Source organism: Haliotis rufescens, unplaced genomic scaffold, assembly GCF_023055435.1.
Source record: "Haliotis rufescens isolate VD_foot unplaced genomic scaffold, xgHalRufe1.0.p SCAF_19, whole genome shotgun sequence".
NCBI classification, from domain to species: domain Eukaryota; kingdom Metazoa; phylum Mollusca; class Gastropoda; order Lepetellida; family Haliotidae; genus Haliotis; species Haliotis rufescens.
In genome coordinates, this window is record NW_025963879.1 from 13,477,615 (window position 1) to 13,497,314 (window position 19,700).

Sequence of the window (19,700 nt, forward strand, 5' to 3'; positions counted from 1 at the left end):
GGCAAAATAGCTGGGAAAACTATATGAATGGATCACTGAAAATCAGTGATGACACCAGGTGTTCATGAAAAGGGTAATTATGTCCTGCTTTAGAAATGCACCAGATATATCAATACCATTGAGAATAACACACTTATTTAGTCATCTTTTTTCCGTTCACTGTCAATTTATGGAATCATGTATCCCTATCAATGAGAGACTCCAGTACCTATGCTCTTTTAAAACCAAAACCGACGCCATATAACTGGATTATTGCTGAGGTCGGCGTTAAACAACAAACCAACCAGCCAACCAACCATAAATAACAAAATAGTGGTCATTCTTATTTCCTTGTGATTTAATTAAGTACAATATATTGTTTACAGAATTAAACTACTGATGCACTCACGTAAATTATGACCTATATATATACAGTTGGTCAAATAGAAAAATAGTCTTAACTGTCTCTGTAGTTCTCCGTATGAAAACGTTTATCATTACTATATAGAATGTCCATCGCATAAAACTGCAACAAAAATCATGTTTAATAGCATAACTGAAATCTCGAGTATCTGAGCTCTGTCGATTCCACAACTAAAATAACATCCTAAATCTGCTCTTCCCTGTTGTTCCTGTGTTTTTAGGAAGTACACTATACGGCTTACAAGAATTAAGCATCGCATGCAGTTAAATTGTGATTATTTACAATTGGTTTAAAAGGCAATCTTAAGTGTCTATGTTGTTCTCCACGTAAAAACGTTTATAATTACTTAATAGAATGTCAATTTATCAAACTGCAAGAAAAATCATCAAATAGCATAACTGAAATATGTAATAATTTAGCTAAATTTAGTCTCTGATATGTCAATATTGTTAAATGGGATCTCCCATCTCAGCTACAACGAAAATGAACAGTTGTTTCTCTCTGTTCACAAGTATATCAAATGCACGTATATTTTCAAGTAAATGTAAACTTTGTTTCCTGCTGATTATCTCTGTGTGTAAGTGTAAGTACTCTGTCTTTGGTACATCTCTCATCTGTGTGATTATATAACGCTAATCATGTAATTACTTTGAGAGATGGCTACCTCATTTGTGAAAACGTCTGTCAGATCCTTTCCCTTGTGAATGAAACATGTTTAAATTAGAAACTGAATATCTTGATGACATTTTATTGATCAAGGTAACACAAATACAAGTATGTCGTGTGAAGAATAACAATAAAGTATTTAGTTCAATGAATTTCTATTGTGGAAAAGAGCATGTTGAATTTTAATTAAGAACAAGAAGTATTGATATTAGTCCTTGTTATGAAGCATGCGTGTATACTGTGTATATCCCCTACCGAGGACGGGTATTTCCCCTACCGAGGACGGGTGAAGCGGGTAGATACTCCGCTGGAAAACATCGCTCAGTCACGTTGTTCATTTCATACACAGAGTAATTAATATCAAAGTAACCGGGGCACCATCTAGTTGTAAAGCATCGGCCATACTGATTAATGGCAAATGTCATACATCCGGGCAATGAGGTACACGTGCTTGCGCAGTCACCAATAGGATTCCATCTGATCTCTGTGATAGGAGTTTCTGTAAAACCGGTTCCAACCACTGTCTGCAGGCAGAACTTCCACAACCCTGTCTCTGGTTGAGTGCGGTAATTCAGGGACGAAGACGTTTTCGGGTAGCAGCGTTCTGAAAGAAGGAGTGTGTCTTTAGTAGTACTTTTAAATGTTTTCTCATGGCAGATTCACATATTGAACAGCGCAGGTCGTACTGTTTGACAAACTAAATAATGACAGCCAATGGTAAAAATATTAAGTGATTGTGGGGGTCAAACTTCATTGACAGTGCTACTGAAAGAATGGCATTTATATGAATATTAATTGACAATACATTCAGAAAACAATTACGTTAGGTTTATTTCGGGTATTCATGTAAAGTAAGTATAGTCAAACAGTGTTTAGTGTCTGCGCTATTCAAGAGACAACCCTTCATGTGAGGTTATTCCTTATCAAGGTCTAAAATGATTAACTCCCACATGTGTATATCAAATAGTATTTGTCATTTATTTACAGCATTTATCGAAGACATTCGCCCATGACATAAAGACGTGTATCCCATACCCCAGTGACATAAGTATGCAAATTAGATAACCGGAAACGTCACATATTTTTCACTGGCGCACGTGAACTGGTGCTTTATACAAACAACGGAACAACATGGGTTCCTTTGAACATGTTAATGTTGGAGGCAACGTTCAGTAGATAAAAGGGGAGGGATACAATGTTAACTAGGTTGCCGCAATTGCTTTCAAAGGTTACCAAACTGTACAGATGCATGTGTCGAAGTTAAAGTTGTCAGTCACAGATACATTCTATAAATAACACCCCCTATGAATTGTTTGATAGGCATTACTTAGAAGTTGACGGATGACAAAGTAGACACTGTGTATGGATAACAACTTCTTTAATACTGCAAAGGCGACGTTTCGGTATAGATCCTTATACCGTTGTCAAGCAACATTGAATGAGGATGTTGTTGTTGCATTAAATGTTTAAGAGGTCGCCTTCTGCCTAAGCAATTTCGGCTGACCTGTCCCTCTTTGGGACTCCTGTGTGTGAGTAGGGTACACATATCTATTGTGAGTTTGGTGTTCACATAATTTCTGTTTTTGTATTGATATGATTTCTATTTTCTTATATTGATATGATTTCATTTTTATCCTTGGCTGCTGTTTATATACGTTCGAGTAGCTGTCCATCTCTTAGAAATAGAGTTAGTTTGGCCTTCGCTATTGCATCTCTTGGCTTTAGGAGATCTATGACAGATAGCGGATCTAACTGGAATTCTTGTTTTAACCTAGCCCGGGCTAAAACATGACGATTAATCTTGTTATGCCTCACCATGCAGTGCCAGTCAAACGACACCAAATTTTCATCGAAAGCAAGTGACACCAGCGGAAACTACTGTTGTGACCAAGCTCGGCGTGGTTTGAATGACTAAAGTTGTGACACCACAGATAAAATCAAATACAACCGAACAATCGTTATTGTTGTAATTACCGTCATGCAGTTTAAAATATGGAATCTTTTATTCGAATAGATCCAGGAACAAATTTCTCGGCTAATTGGGCTTTTTTCACAAAAATATCACAACGAAAAGAAAATTGTTCTCCTTCAAATAATCTGTGTTAAAGTATGTGGCGTGTGTTTAAAGACGCTTCACAAGTATGCCTGCATGTGAAGGGTGACACCGTACATGCTCACTTTATGAAGTCACGTTCCAAAGTTCACACAGTATAATGCCTGAAGCCAGTCATAATGACTGACATCTCCTACTGGTATTTGGATGAGAATGGAAATATACTGATGTAGAAATGAGTCAGTTTGCTTAAATGCCGCTTTGAACACTATTCCAGCAAATCATGGGCGTGATACATCTTCTTAATGTGGGAATATAGAGAAAAGGAACATTGTTGGGACGAATCTAGGATCTGAACCCACGCCCAGCAGGCCATGGCAGGTACAGGATAGGGTCATACTGTACAGGGACATGCACAAACCACTGGGCCACCCGTGCTACCTCTACTATTAAACAGATGCACATGGACAGCACAAATACAATATTCTTACCTTCATTTAACATATTTGGAGAGATGTCCAGCAGTCCTCCATACCCTGTGAATTGAGAATTACAGAACATATATTAAATAGCACTGATGTGAATGATAAGTGAACTATCAGGACATGTCATTCTTGGTAAGGATTAAAGATAGTACAGAAGTTTTAGCACTTGCCATGTTTGTACAGACAGGAGAGGGGACGTAGCCACAAGTACTTGACATGTTTGTACAGACAGGAGAGGGGACGTAGCCATCAGTACTTGACATGATTGTACAGACAGGAGAGGGGACGTAACCATCAGTACTTGACATGTTTGTACAGACAGGTGAGGGGACGTAGCCACAAGTACTTGACGTGTTTGTACAGACAGGAGAGGGGACGTAGCCATCAGTACTTGACATGATTGTACAGACAGGAGAGGGGACGTAACCATCAGTACTTGACATGTTTGTACAGACAGGTGAGGGGACGTAACCATCAATACTTGACATGTTTGTACAGACAGGTGAGGGGACGTAACCATCAATACTTGACATGTTTGTACAGACGGTTGAGGGGACGTAACCATCAGTACTTGACGTGTTTGTACAGACAGGAGAGGGGACGTAACCATCAATACTTGACATGTTTGTACAGACAGGTGAGGGGACGTAACCATCAGTACTTGACATGTTTGTACAGACAGGAGAGGGGACGTAACCATCAATACTTGACATGTTTGTACAGACAGGAGAGGGGACGTAACCATCAGTACTTGACATGTTTGTACAGACAGGTGAGGGGACGTAACCATCAATACTTGACATGTTTGTACATTCAGGAGAGGGGACGTAACCATCAGTACTTGACATGTTTGTACAGACAGGTGAGGGGACGTAACCATCAAAACTTGACATGTTTGTACAGACAGGTGAGGGGAAGTAACCATCAATACTTGACATGTTTGTACAGACAGGTGAGGGGACGTAACCATCAGTACTTGACATGTTTGTACAGACAGGAGAGGGGACGTAACCATCAATACTTGACATGTTTGTACAGACAGGTGAGGGGACGTAACCATCAATACTTGACATGTTTGTACAGATAGGAGAGGGGACGTAACCATCAATACTTGACATGTTTGTACAGACAGGAGAGGGGACGTAACCATCAGTACTTGACATGTTTGTACAGACAGGTGAGGGGACGTAACCATCAATACTTGACATGTTTGTACAGACAGGTGGGGGGACGTAACCATCAATACTTGACATGTTTGTACAGAGAGGTGAGGGGACGTAACCATCAATACTTGACATGTTTGTACAGACAGGAGAGGGGACGTAACCATCAATACTTGACATGTTTGTACAGACAGGTGAGGGGACGTAACCATCAGTACTTGACATGTTTGTACAGACAGGAGAGGGGACGTAACCATCAGTACTTGACATGTTTGTACAGACAGGTGAGGGGACGTAACCATCAATACTTGACATGTTTGTAAAGACAGGAGAGGGGACGTAACCATCAGTACTTGACATGTTCGTACAGACAGGTGAGGGGACGTAACCATCAATACTTGACATGTTTGTAAAGACAGGTAAGGGGACGTAACCATCAGTACTTGACATGTTTGTACAGACAGGAGAGGGGATGTAACCATCAGTACTTGACATGTTTGTACAGACAGGAGAGGGGACGTAACCATCAATACTTGACATGTTTGTACAGACAGGAGAGGGGACGTAACCATCAGTACTTGACATGTTTGTACAGACAGGTGAGGGGACGTAACCATCAATACTTGACATGTTTGTACATTCAGGAGAGGGGACGTAACCATCAGTACTTGACATGTTTGTACAGACAGGTGAGGGGACGTAACCATCAAAACTTGACATGTTTGTACAGACAGGTGAGGGGAAGTAACCATCAATACTTGACATGTTTGTACAGACAGGTGAGGGGACGTAACCATCAGTACTTGACATGTTTGTACAGACAGGAGAGGGGACGTAACCATCAATACTTGACATGTTTGTACAGACAGGTGAGGGGACGTAACCATCAATACTTGACATGTTTGTACAGACAGGAGAGGGGACGTAACCATCAATACTTGACATGTTTGTACAGACAGGAGAGGGGACGTAACCATCAGTACTTGACATGTTTGTACAGACAGGTGAGGGGACGTAACCATCAATACTTGACATGTTTGTACAGACAGGAGGGGGGACGTAACCATCAATACTTGACATGTTTGTACAGAGAGGTGAGGGGACGTAACCATCAATACTTGACATGTTTGTACAGACAGGAGAGGGGACGTAACCATCAATACTTGACATGTTTGTACAGACAGGTGAGGGGACGTAACCATCAGTACTTGACATGTTTGTACAGACAGGAGAGGGGACGTAACCATCAGTACTTGACATGTTTGTACAGACAGGTGAGGGGACGTAACCATCAATACTTGACATGTTTGTAAAGACAGGAGAGGGGACGTAACCATCAGTACTTGACATGTTTGTACAGACAGGTGAGGGGACGTAACCATCAATACTTGACATGTTTGTAAAGACAGGTAAGGGGACGTAACCATCAGTACTTGACATGTTTGTACAGACAGGAGAGGGGATGTAACCATCAGGACTTGACATGTTTGTACAGACAGGAGAGGGGACGTAACCATCAATACTTGACATGTTTGTACAGACAGGTGAGGGGACGTAACCATCAATACTTGACATGTTTGTACATTCAGGAGAGGGGACGTAACCATCAGTACTTGACATGTTTGTACAGACAGGTGAGGGGACATAACCATCAATACTTGACATGTTTGTAAAGACAGGTAAGGGGACGTAACCATCAGTACTTGACATGTTTGTACAGACAGGTGAGGGGACGTAACCACAAGTACGTGACATGTTTGTACAGACAGTAGAGGGGACGTAACCATCAATACTTGACATGTTTGTACAGACAGGTGAGGGGACGTAACCATCAATACTTGACATGTTTGTACAGACAGGTGAGGGGACGTAACCACTATTACTTGACATGTTTGTACAGACAGGAGAGGGGACGTAACCATCAGTACTTGACATGTTTGTACAGACAGGTGAGGGGACGTAACCATCAATACTTGACATGTTTGTACAGACAGGAGGGGGGACGTAACCATCAATACTTGACATGTTTGTACAGACAGGAGAGGGGACGTAACCATCAATACTTGACATGTTTGTACAGACAGGTGAGAGGACATAACCACTAGTACTTGACATGTTTGTACAGACAGGAGAGGGGACGTAACCATCAGTACTTGACATGTTTGTACAGACAGGTGAGGGGACGTAACCACCAGTACTTGACATGTATGTACAGACAGGTGAGGGGACGTAACCACCAGTACTTGACATGTTTGTACAGACAGGAGAGGGAACGTAACCACTAGTACTTGACATGTTTGTACTTGACATGAACCCACGCCCAGCAGGTCATGGCAGGTACAGGATATGGTCATACTGTACAGGGACATGTACAAACCACTGGGCCACCCGTGCTACCTCTACTATTGAACAGATGCACATGGACAGCACAAATACAATATTCTGACCTTCTTTTAATATATTTGGAGAGATGTCCAGCAGTCCTCCATACCCTGTGAATTGAGAATTACAGAACATATATTAAATAGCACTGATGTGAATGATAAGTGAACTATCAGGACATGTCATTCTTGGTAAGGATTAAAGATAGTACAGCAGTTTTAGCACTTGCCATGTTTGTACAGACAGGAGAGGGGACGTAACCATCAATACTTGACATGTTTGTACAGACAGGTGAGGGGATGTAACCATCAGTACTTGACATGTTTGTACAGACAGGAGAGGGGACGAAACCATCAGTACTTGACATGTTTGTACATACAGGAGAGGGAACGTAGCCACTAATACTTGACAGGTGTGTACAGACAGGTGAGGGGACGTAACCACCAGTACTTGACATGTTTGTACAGACTGGTGAGGGGACGTAACCACCAGTACTTGACATGTTTGTACAGACTGGTGAGGGGACGTAACCACCAGTACTTGACATGTTTGTACAGACTGGTGAGGGGACGTCACTACCAGTACGTCACAAGTTTGGTACGAACAAATGCGAGGATTACATTTTTATTGCTTTCAAAGCCGAAAATGGGAAAATCAGTCGAACTCCAAAGTCGAACACAATGAAATGAATCAGTAATGTAATCATTACACTAAATACTTTGGTACTGAAGGTAACATACATACCAGGTCTAATTTGGCCAAACAGGAAAAGAAAAACACATAAAGATAGCGAGTCCATAGCCAGTTGACAATTACGTCTTGATGGTGGTCTTGTGTGAAGACACTGCAGGAACATGTACTTATGTTGCATGATTCAGCAAAACTCAAGAAAGGTATAACAAGTTCTGTCCTTGCCAACATGAAACGAGAACATGTCGATATCTTATTTGATGATAGGGTGCTATTGTTGTTTTTGTTGTCTGTTATATTGAGTAGTCTTATATTGATCACTCCATACGAAGGTATTGTGGTTTTGTCTCCTATATTTGATAGCACCTTTAACATTGATGTGATAGGGCGTAACGTTTGGATTCAGGCAGTTTTAAGAATTAGACTGTTCGCTTTGTAATGTTGGTCGTGTGTCCCTCTATATGTTCGTTTTCAGTTTAAGAGCTGCATCAGCTCGGGTTTTCCTCACACAAGCTGACACGACGTGATAAAACTTGAATAATGTTCAAAGTGGCATGAAACACACTCACTACTGTTCGTTTTCTGATTGAAATGCCATTCGTGGCTCCCCTATCGCGAATGGATATGAGGGGGGTGGGGGTGTGGGTAAATGGGGGTTGGGGGGGGGGGGGGGGGGGGGAATAAAATGGACAGATGAATATGAGCTTACCAAATTAGGTTAATGTAAATGCACGTGAGTTGTTCCTCCTTATCGGGTTAATCCCGAGATGTCAATATATTATTATGGCGAACTAAGGACCAATTCTGGCCCTAAATCTCCACGAGGCTAGTTGCTAACGAGCTGAAGGAGAGCTGACTACGGAACAACCTTCAACTGTTCAATCACGCTTATCTCGAAACTTTTTATAAGAAAGTTCAATATTATGTAGACTACCTTCTGATTACTCTCAACTTACCTCATGCCTTGCGACAAACTACACACGATATATCTATAGCTGATCAATCACACCATTTTCTCTGTTTTGTTTGACGTAAACTGGAAGGCATTTACTTGTGTTACCGTCACTTACCGATAATGAGTGAGTGAGTTCGGTTTAACGCCGCTTTGAACAGTATTCCAGAAACATCACGGCGTGTCAGCTTAATGTTTGAGGAAAGCCCGAATTGATGCAGGTTCTCAGACGTTTTCCTCTTCGGCGAAACCCGCGAGCATGGGTATGGTGCTGACAAACCTAAAAACATAATTGGGGCGACCCGGGATTCGAACCCACAATCATAGGTTTCTGGCGTGCCCAAGGGACGCAACTCTACAAAAAGAATCGCCATAGACGACTGGGCCAACTTTCCTGAAGTCGCCAGATTGTTTTAATAATGAATAAGAAGTTTGTTATTAAATCATGCCAATGTCCAGTCGTGCGAAATACGCATAAAGTCAGAATGCGCACGTAAAATCGCCAATCTCTCTTTCTGGTTTAATTTGTGTTTCGAATCACATTGCCAACCAGGGAGAGAACCAAGAGAAAAAGAGAAGAAGCGGTGAAGGCTGAAGGAAGAAAATGTCGCCGACTTCCAGATGTCTTCACTACAAACCGGTATGTGCCTTTATGTTCGTAATAAATGTTATGCCGTGGTTTCAGTTCTTTCAACATCTCATCTAATGCAAACATTCATGAATCAAAGAATTTGATCTTCTGAACTCATGTGATGTATTTGTGTGTGTTTATGTGCCGAGATTCTGCGCCGCTATCTTGTTTACTCTGAAATATGGTAACTCGGAAATATAATTTGAATATGGAATTTTCACTTTGTCAAGGCTAGACGAATCAGAGGTAGTTTGCTTTGAAAACTCAAGAGCACAACTAGGAAAAAAGAAGAAAGATGCTGGCCACAAGACACAATTTGACACAAAGTGGCAACAAAACTGTCCATGGTTGAAATATTCAGAGCAGACACGTGAAGACGGCGGCAAGAAGGGCATGATGTTTTGTCCACAAACTTTGTGCACAGTGACCAAGACGAAGTCTGGTTAAAACGACTTCATCACGTCTCTTTACAATTGTGTTTAACTGATGAGCGTAATCTGTGCAAATGTCGTCCAGGAGAACCAACATCCAACAAATGTTGCCATTGTATGGAGACCGACTTGTTTTGCAAGGCCTGAATTCAGAATTATCAACCTCATCCTGCAGCAATTCTCACCAAGCAAGATTATATGCTATTTCATTACACCAGCAAAACGAAATGAGTTGGAACCCATACAATATCACATGAGGTATATGTATGTGTCCAGTTTCAAATTTTCGTATACAAATAGACACGATTGCCTTCATGGCTGCCAACGAATCAGTTAAAATGATTGTTTCATGGTCATATTTATCCATCCATGTCAGCGCTTGTAGTTTGCTGCAAATACTAATATGTAATCAGGAAGCCTGATCACGTCGGAGAAAGTAAAATCATGGATCGAGAAAGTCCCAGAAGTACGAACCATGGAAGAATCCTTGGAGGCGTCAGTTTAAATGTGAATAAAGTCTGCAAAACATTCATGTATAAAATCCTCAGAAATTGTTCTCACTATACTTGGACTCATATTCTTCTTAATAATAGACTTGCGTTCACAACACAATCCTTGCTTAAGGAGAAGCCAAGGAACAGCTTTAGAAAGTGTGGATGGATCCAACTGGATTCAAGTTACCTACTCCATGTTGTGCTGCCTATTTCTGAATGTTCATAGTCTTCATCTTCAGAAAGTATTTAAGTGATATATGTGGACGTCGAAGGACCAATGGCATATCAGAACACTCAACCTGAAGAGCTGAGACAGGAGTTGAAAATGCTTAAGTGCTCTAGGCTGAATGCGATCAAGTTTGATGGGGTTGCTTTAAAAGCAGACATGAAGCCTTGGCAGCCATAGTCAAGTCATTACAGGATAAGTGCATTATATAGGAATAACTTGGTAGATTTATCAGCTCCCCAATGAGTTTTGGACATACGCCTTTCAATTGATAATACTGTTACAACGGCTGCAAAGATAGGATATATGACTTGACCAAGTAAGTCTATGATGAAGATATCCCCCAGGATACAACATCAAGGTTATAGTCCCCAAGATATAACTCAACCTTTGAAGGAATTCTACGATGAGTGACCATCATTGCTACTGATTATAAAAGGGGTATTTTGAAACCCCATTTTGAACACCGGGCATTAACTGTGATTAGCTAAAGATTTTTATATTGATTCTGTAACAAACTGAAAGTTTCCAAATCGTCTCCAGTATGAACCATCATCTGCAAACTTTGCAGCAGCAACATCAACCGGAAGATTAGTGAACAAGTTGTTGCATCCTGATATGAAACACAACTGGGCTAATTACACCTCCTTGTGGAGTACCATTATCTATGAAGTGCACACCAAAAAGGTCTGTCCGAATACGCTCCTGTGTGACCCGAAAAGAAAGAATTGACCGTATCCATATTAACATGTTACCTTCTTATATCAAGCTTTTACAGTTTGAAAAGCAATCCCTGTAGCCAAATCATATGCATTTTCAATCATAAGAAATAAGCACAACGCTTACTCCTGATACAAAGTGCTTTCTGAGCTTCTGTCTATAATCTTAAATGCTGACCTTGAGTGACCTTTTCAAAATCCTGATAGAACTATGGAAGAGAGCTCATTTTTCTCAAGATAATAAGTCAAGCGGTTGGTTACTATTTTTTCCATAATTTAACATAAATTAGGGTATGAGTAATTAGCCTATGGTTGCTGGTGGTTAGGGGTCTTTACCTGGCTTTGGTAGATGTATAATTATGGCATATCTCCAAGCTATTGGAACAGATCTTGAACGCTAGCACATATTCAAAAGCTCGAAAATAACATCAAGAGCAGAATACGGCATATTTCTTAAACATCTCATAACGCATGTCATCTGCTCCGGGTGAGGAATTGTGAGAAATTGCCCTTTTAATCTCATCATGGTGTATTTAAATCTGAATTAACATCAGCCATAGCCGAAGAAACAAGCAACACACACACGCACACGCACACGCACGCGCACACACACACACACACACACACACACACACACACACACACACACACACACACACACACACACACACGTGAATGCACGTCTCTATTTCAGTGCAATAAACCCATTTCACCTCACCTCAACAATCTGTCATGGCAGGTACAGAATATAATCATGCTCTGTACAGGCACATGTACAGACCACTGTGAACAGATCCTCACGTGCATTATCAGTTTTCTTGATTTCATCATTAATCCACGCGCTTTGAATTGAGAATTACAGAAAATGTTTTACATGGAACTGAGTAATGAGTAAACTATTAGCACATGTCATCACTGGTTCGTATAAAAGTGGGAACAAAACCCTCAGCACGTGCCATGTACTGTCTGTAGGGACAGGTGAGGGGACCTAACCCTCAGCACGTGCCATGTACTGTATGTGGGGACAGGTGAGGGGACCTAACCCTCAGCACGTGCCATGTACTGTATGTAGGGACAGGCGAGGGGACTTAACTCTCAGCACGTGCCATGTACTGTATGTAGGGACAGGCGAGGGGCCCTAACCCTCAGCACGTACCATGTACTGTATGTAGGAACAGGTGAGGGGACCTAACCCTCAGCACGTACCATGTACTGTATGTAGGGACAGGTGAGGGGACCTCATCCTCAGCACGTGCCATGTACTGTATGTGGGGACAGGTGAGGGGACCCAACCCTCAGCACGTACCATGTACTGTATGTAGGGTCAGGTGAGGGGACCTCATCCTCAGCACGTGCCATGTACTGTATGTAGGGACAGGCGAGGGGCCCTAACCCTCAGCACGTGCCATGTACTGTATGTAGGGACAGGTGAGGGGACATAATCCTCAGCACGTACCATGTACTGTATGTAGGGACAGGCGAGGGGCCCTTATCCTCAGCACGTGCCATGTACTGTATGTAGGGACAGGTGAGGGGACCTAACCCTCAGCACGTGCAATGTACTGTATGTAGGGTCAGGTGAGGGGACCCAACCCTCAGCACGTACCATGTACTGTATGTAGGGACAGGTGAGGGGACCCAACCCTCAGCACGTACCATGTACTGTATGTAGGGACAGGTGAGGGGACCTAACCCTCAGCACGTACCATGTACTGTATGTAGGGACAGGTGAGGGGACCCAACCCTCAGCACGTACCATGTACTGTATGTAGGGACAGGTGAGGGGACCTAACACTCAGCACGTGCCATTTACTGTATGTGGGGACAGGTGAGGGGACCTAACACTCAGCACTTGCCATGTACTGTATGTAGAGACAGGTGAGGGGACCCAACCCTCAGCACGTACCATGTACTGTATGTAGGGACAGGTGAGGGGACCTAACCCTCAGCACGTGCCATGTACTGTATGTAGGGACAGGTGAGGGGACCTAATCCTCAGCACGTACCATGTACTGTATGTAGGGACAGGTGAGGGGACATAATCCTCAGCACGTGCCATGTACTGTATGTAGAGACAGGTGAGGGGACCCAACCCTCAGCACGTACCATGTACTGTATGTAGGGACAGGTGAGGGGACCTAACCCTCAGCACGTGCCATGTACTGTATGTAGGGACAGGTGAGGGGACCTTATCCTCAGCACGTACCATGTACTGTATGTAGGGACAGGTGAGGGGACCTAATCCTCAGCACGTGCCATGTACTGTATGTAGAGACAGGTGAGGGGACCCAACCCTCAGCACGTACCATGTACTGTATGTAGGGACAGGTGAGGGGACCTAACCCTCAGCACGTGCCATGTACTGTATGTAGGGACAGGTGAGGGGACCTAATCCTCAGCACGTACCATGTACTGTATGTAGGGACAGGTGAGGGGACCTAATCCTCAGCACGTGCCATGTACTGTATGTAGAGACAGGTGAGGGGACCCAACCCTCAGCACGTACCATGTACTGTATGTAGGGACAGGTGAGGGGACCTAACCCTCAGCACGTGCCATGTACTGTATGTAGGGACAGGTGAGGGGACCTAATCCTCAGCACGCACCATGTACTGTATGTAGGGACAGGTGAGGGGACCTAATCCTCAGCACGTGCCATGTACTGTATGTGGGGACAGGTGAGGGGACCTAATCCTCAGCACGTACCATGTACTGTATGTAGGGACAGGTGAGGGGACCAAACACTCAGCACTTGCCATGTACTGTATGTAGGGACAGGTGAGGGGACCTAACACTCAGCACTTGCCATGTACTGTCTGTAGGGACAGGTGAGGGGACCTAACCCTCAGCACGTGCCATGTACTGTATGTAGGGACAGGTGAGGGGACCTAACTGTCAGCACTTGCCATGTACTGTCTGTAGAGACAGGTGAGGGGACCTAACTGTCAGCACTTGCCATGTACTGTATGTAGGGACAGGTGAGGGGACCTAACACTCAGCACTTGCCATGTACTGTATGTAGGGACAGGTGAGGGGACCTAACTGTCAGCACTTGCCATGTACTGTCTGTAGAGACAGGTGAGGGGACCTAACTGTCAGCACTTGCCATGTACTGTATGTAGGGACAGGTGAGGGGACCTAACACTCAGCACTTGCCATGTACTGTATGTAGGGACAGGTGAGGGGACCTAACCCTCAGCACTTGCCATGTTTGTACGGACCGGAGAGGGGACGTAACGATCAGCACTTGCCTAGTTGGTACATACAGAAGGGATTTAACCCTCAGCACCTGCCATGTTGGTATAGACAGGAGAGGGAACTTAACCATTAGCACTGGCCATGTTTGGTCATGACAAATGCGAGGAATACACCATTTTCACACTTACAAAGCCGAAAACGGAAAAGCAGCAGGTAGCAGCAGTATGACATATGGAAAACAGTCGAACAAAAAGTAATGTCATTAAAAGAATCATTAATGTATGTATTACACTTAATACTTTGACACTTATGTAATATCTTTACCGGGTCTAATTATGCCAAACAGGATAAAAAGAGCACATAAAAACAGCAAGTCCATAACCATTCGACAATTACGTCGGTGGTCTTTTGTTAATTCATTGCAAGTGCACGAACATATGTTGTATGACTCAATAAAACTCAAGAAAATGATATCAAGTTTTTTCCTTGCCATTACAAAAGAGAAAGTGTCGAAATTTAAGTTGAAAGTATGTTGCTATTGTTTTTATTATCTGGGATATTGATTAGTCTTCTATTATCAAATATTGGGTTTGGGTCAGAAAGTGAATCCCTTTTGTTTTAAGAAGTGGACTGCTCACTGTGTGATGTGTTCCCCTATCTGTGGCCCTCTCCTTCAAGCAGGGCTCCCTTTGGCACGCCAGAAACCTAAGATTGTGGGTTCGAATCCCGGTTCGCCCCGATTATGTTTCGAACGAAAGTTGTTATGTGTTTACAAATGAATAGATATTTAACGTGGATGATAAATAAAATACCACACTCATTCCCGTTCGATATCATTTTTACGAAACTCCTGAACTTTCTATGGTATCTAACGAGAATGAGTGTAGTATGCTCTATTTCTTAAACGCCCTTCTTGAGTGAGTGAGTTGGGTTTAACGCCGCTTTTAACAGTATTACAGTAATGTCACGGCGCGTCAGCTTAATGTGGGAAGAAAGACCGAAGTGATGCAGGTCTCAGACGTTTACCACTTCGGTGAAACCCACGAGCACGGGTATGGTGCTGACAAACCTAGAAATATAATCGGGGCGAACCGGGAGTCGAACCCACAATCATAGGTTTCTGGCGTGCCCAAGGCACATCGAATCGCGGCGCCCTAGACGACCGGGCCAGCTGCGCCCCGCGTATTTTAAAACTCCTTAGTCACTAGTACAAGACAGTTCAATATTACGTAGTCCACCTTGCTGATTCCTCTCAACTCACTTCATCCCTTGAGACAAAGTGCACACGATAGATCTATACGTGATCCATCAAACGATTTCTCAGTTTTGTTTGAACTAGAGTGGAAAGCGTTTGCTCTTGTTACAGGGCGCTGTAGACCGATATCTTGGAGCTAGATTTTATTGGAAATGCTTGTACAATGTCTTTCTTGTGTTTGGAAACAAAAAAAAATGCAGTTCAATGTGCTCCTAGTGCTGAAACAAATTAATTATCTCTTTAAATTTCAAAAGCGGTATTGCCATTAGTCCTGGCTGAAAGCGTATACTGTGTAATAACGTGTTTTCTAATGGCGGACTCACATATTGAACTTCACCGTTCGTAGTGTAGGACAAACTAAACTACTGAACTTCACTGGTCGTGGTGTAGGACAAACTGAAATAATTAACTTCACTGGTCCTGTTGTAGGACAAACTAAAATATTGAACTTCACCGTTCGTAGTGTTGGACAAACTAAACTACTGAACTTCACTGGTCGTGGTGTAGGACAAACTGAAATAATTAACTTCACTGGTCCTGTTGTAGGACAAACTAAAATAATGAACTTCACCGTTCGTAGTGTTGGACAAACTAAACTACTGAACTTCACTGGTCGTGGTGTAGGACAAACTGAAATAATTAACTTCACTGGTCCTGTTGTAGGACAAACTAAAATATTGAACTTCACCGTTCGTGGTGTAGGACAAACTAAACTACTGAACTTCACTTGTCGTGGTGTAGGACAAACTGAAATAATTAACTTCACTGGTCCTGTTGTAGGACAAACTAAAATATTGAACTTCACCGTTCGTAGTGTTGGACAAACTAAACTACTGAACTTCACTGGTCGTGGTGTAGGACAAACTGAAATAATTAACTTCACTGGTCCTGTTGTAGGACAAACTAAAATAATGAACTTCACCGTTCGTAGTGTTGGACAAACTAAACTACTGAACTTCACTGGTCGTGGTGTAGGACAAACTGAAATAATTAACTTCACTGGTCCTGTTGTAGGACAAACTAAAATATTGAACTTCACCGTTCGTAGTGTAGGACAAACTAAACTACTGAACTTCACTTGTCGTGGTGTAGGACAAACTGAAATAATTAACTTCACTGGTCCTGTTGTAGGACAAACTAAAATATTGAACTTCACCGTTCGTAGTGTAGGACAAACTAAACTACTGAACTTCACTGGTCGTGGTGTAGGACAAACTGAAATAATTAACTTCACTGGTCCTGTTGTAGGACAAACTAAAATATTGAACTTCACCGTTCGTGGTGTTGGACAAACTAAACTACTGAACTTCACTGGTCGTGGTGTAGGACAAACTGAAATAATTAACTTCACTGGTCCTGTTGTAGGACAAACTAAAATATTGAACTTCACCGTTCGTAGTGTTGGACAAACTAAACTACTGAACTTCACAGGTCGTGGTGTAGGACAAACTGAAATAATTAACTTCACTGGTCCTGTTGTAGGACAAACTAAAATATTGAACTTCACCGTTCGTAGTGTAGGACAAACTAAACTACTGAACTTCACTGGTCGTGGTGTAGGACAAACGGAAATAATTAACTTCACTGGTCCTGTTGTAGGACAAACTAAAATATTGAACTTCACCGTTCGTAGTGTAGGACAAACTAAACTACTGAACTTCACTGGCCGTGTTGTAGGACAAACTGAAATAATTAACTTCACTGGTCCTGTTGTAGGACAAACTAAAATATTAAACTTCACCGTTCGTAGTGTTGGACAAACTAAACTACTGAACTTCACTGGTCGTGGTGTAGGACAAACTGAAATAATTAACTTCACTGGTCATGTTGTAGGACAAACTAAAATAATGAACTTCACCGTTCGTAGTGTTGGACAAACTAAACTACTGAACTTCACTGGTCGTGGTGTAGAACAAACTGAAATAATTAACTTCACTGGTCCTGTTGTAGGACAAACTAAAATATTGAACTTCACCGTTCGTAGTGTAGGACAAACTAAACTACTGAACTTCACTGGTCGTGGTGTAGGACAAACTGAAATAATTAACTTCACTGGTCCTGTTGTAGGACAAACTAAAATATTGAACTTCACCGTTCGTAGTGTAGGACAAACTAAACTACTGAACTTCACTTGTCGTGGTGTAGGACAAACTGAAATAATTAACTTCACTGGTCCTGTTGTAGGACAAACTAAAATATTGAACTTCACCGTTCGTAGTGTTGGACAAACTAAACTACTGAACTTCACTGGTCGTGGTGTAGGACAAACTGAAATAATTAACTTCACTGGTCCTGTTGTAGGACAAACTAAAATATTGAACTTCACCGTTCGTAGTGTTGGACAAACTAAACTACTGAACTTCACAGGTCGTGGTGTAGGACAAACTGAAATAATTAACTTCACTGGTCCTGTTGTAGGACAAACTAAAATATTGAACTTCACCGTTCGTAGTGTAGGACAAACTAAACTACTGAACTTCACTGGCCGTGTTGTAGGACAAACTGAAATAATTAACTTCACTGGTCATGTTGTAGGACAAACTAAAATATTAAACTTCACCGTTCGTAGTGTTGGACAAACTAAACTACTGAACTTCACTGGTCGTGGTGTAGGACAAACTGAAATAATTAACTTCTCTGGTCATGTTGTAGGACAAACTAAAATAATGAACTTCACCGTTCGTAGTGTTGGACAAACTAAACTACTGAACTTCACTGGTCGTGGTGTAGGACAAACTGAAATAATTAACTTCACTGGTCATGTTGTAGGACAAACTAAAATATTGAACTTCACCGTTCGTAGTGTAGGACAAACTAAACTACTGAACTTCACTGGTCGTGGTGTAGGACAAACTGAAATAATTAACTTCACTGGTCCTGTTGTAGGACAAACTAAAATATTGAACTTCACCGTTCGTAGTGTTGGACAAACTAAACTACTGAACTTCACTGGTCGTGGTGTAGGACAAACTGAAATAATTAACTTCACTGGTCCTGTTGTAGGACAAACTAAAATATTGAACTTCACCGTTCGTAGTGTTGGACAAACTAAACTACTGAACTTCACAGGTCGTGGTGTAGGACAAACTGAAATAATTAACTTCACTGGTCCTGTTGTAGGACAAACTAAAATATTGAACTTCACCGTTCGTAGTGTAGGACAAACTAAACTACTGAACTTCACTGGTCGTGGTGTAGGACAAACTGAAAAATTAACTTCACTGGTCCTGTTGTAGGACAAACTAAAATATTGAACTTCACCGTTCGTAGTGTTGGACAAACTTAACTACTGAACTTCACAGGACGTGGTGTAGGACAAACTGAAATAATTAACTTCACTGGTCCTGTTGTAGGCCAAACTAAAATATTGAACTTCACCGTTCGTAGTGTTGGACAAACTAAACTACTGAACATCACTGGCCGTGTTGTAGGACAAACTGAAATAATTAACTTCACTGGTCCTGTTGTAGGACAAACTAAAATATTGAACTTCACCGTTCGTAGTGTTGGACAAACTAAACTACTGAACTTCACAGGCCGTGGTGTAGGACAAACTGAAATATTGAACTTCACTGGTCCTGTTGTAGGACAAACTAAAATATTGAACTTCACCGTTCGTAGTGTTGGACAAACTTAACTACTGAACTTCACAGGACGTGGTGTAGGACAAACTGAAATAATTAACTTCACTGGTCCTGTTGTAGGCCAAACTAAAATATTGAACTTCACCGTTCGTAGTGTTGGACAAACTAAACTACTGAACATCACTGGCCGTGTTGTAGGACAAACTGAAATAATTAACTTCACTGGTCCTGTTGTAGGACAAACTAAAATATTGAACTTCACCGTTCGTAGTGTTGGACAAACTAAACTACTGAACTTCACAGGTCGTGGTGTAGGACAAACTGAAATATTGAACTTCACTGGTCCTGTTGTAGGACAAACTAAACTA

General features: G+C 42.0%; 1 long non-coding RNA gene across 1 annotated transcript; it reads right to left on the minus strand.

The window, feature by feature from the left end:
- Window positions 1-1,195: 1,195 nt before the first annotated feature.
- LOC125381631 lies at window positions 1,196-7,242 on the minus strand. Its single transcript, XR_007221921.1, has 3 exons — window positions 7,218-7,242; window positions 3,614-3,658; window positions 1,196-1,673 (listed from the first exon to the last, which is right to left on the minus strand). It is a non-coding gene; the product is annotated as an uncharacterized LOC125381631 (long non-coding RNA).
- Window positions 7,243-19,700: the final 12,458 nt, after the last annotated feature.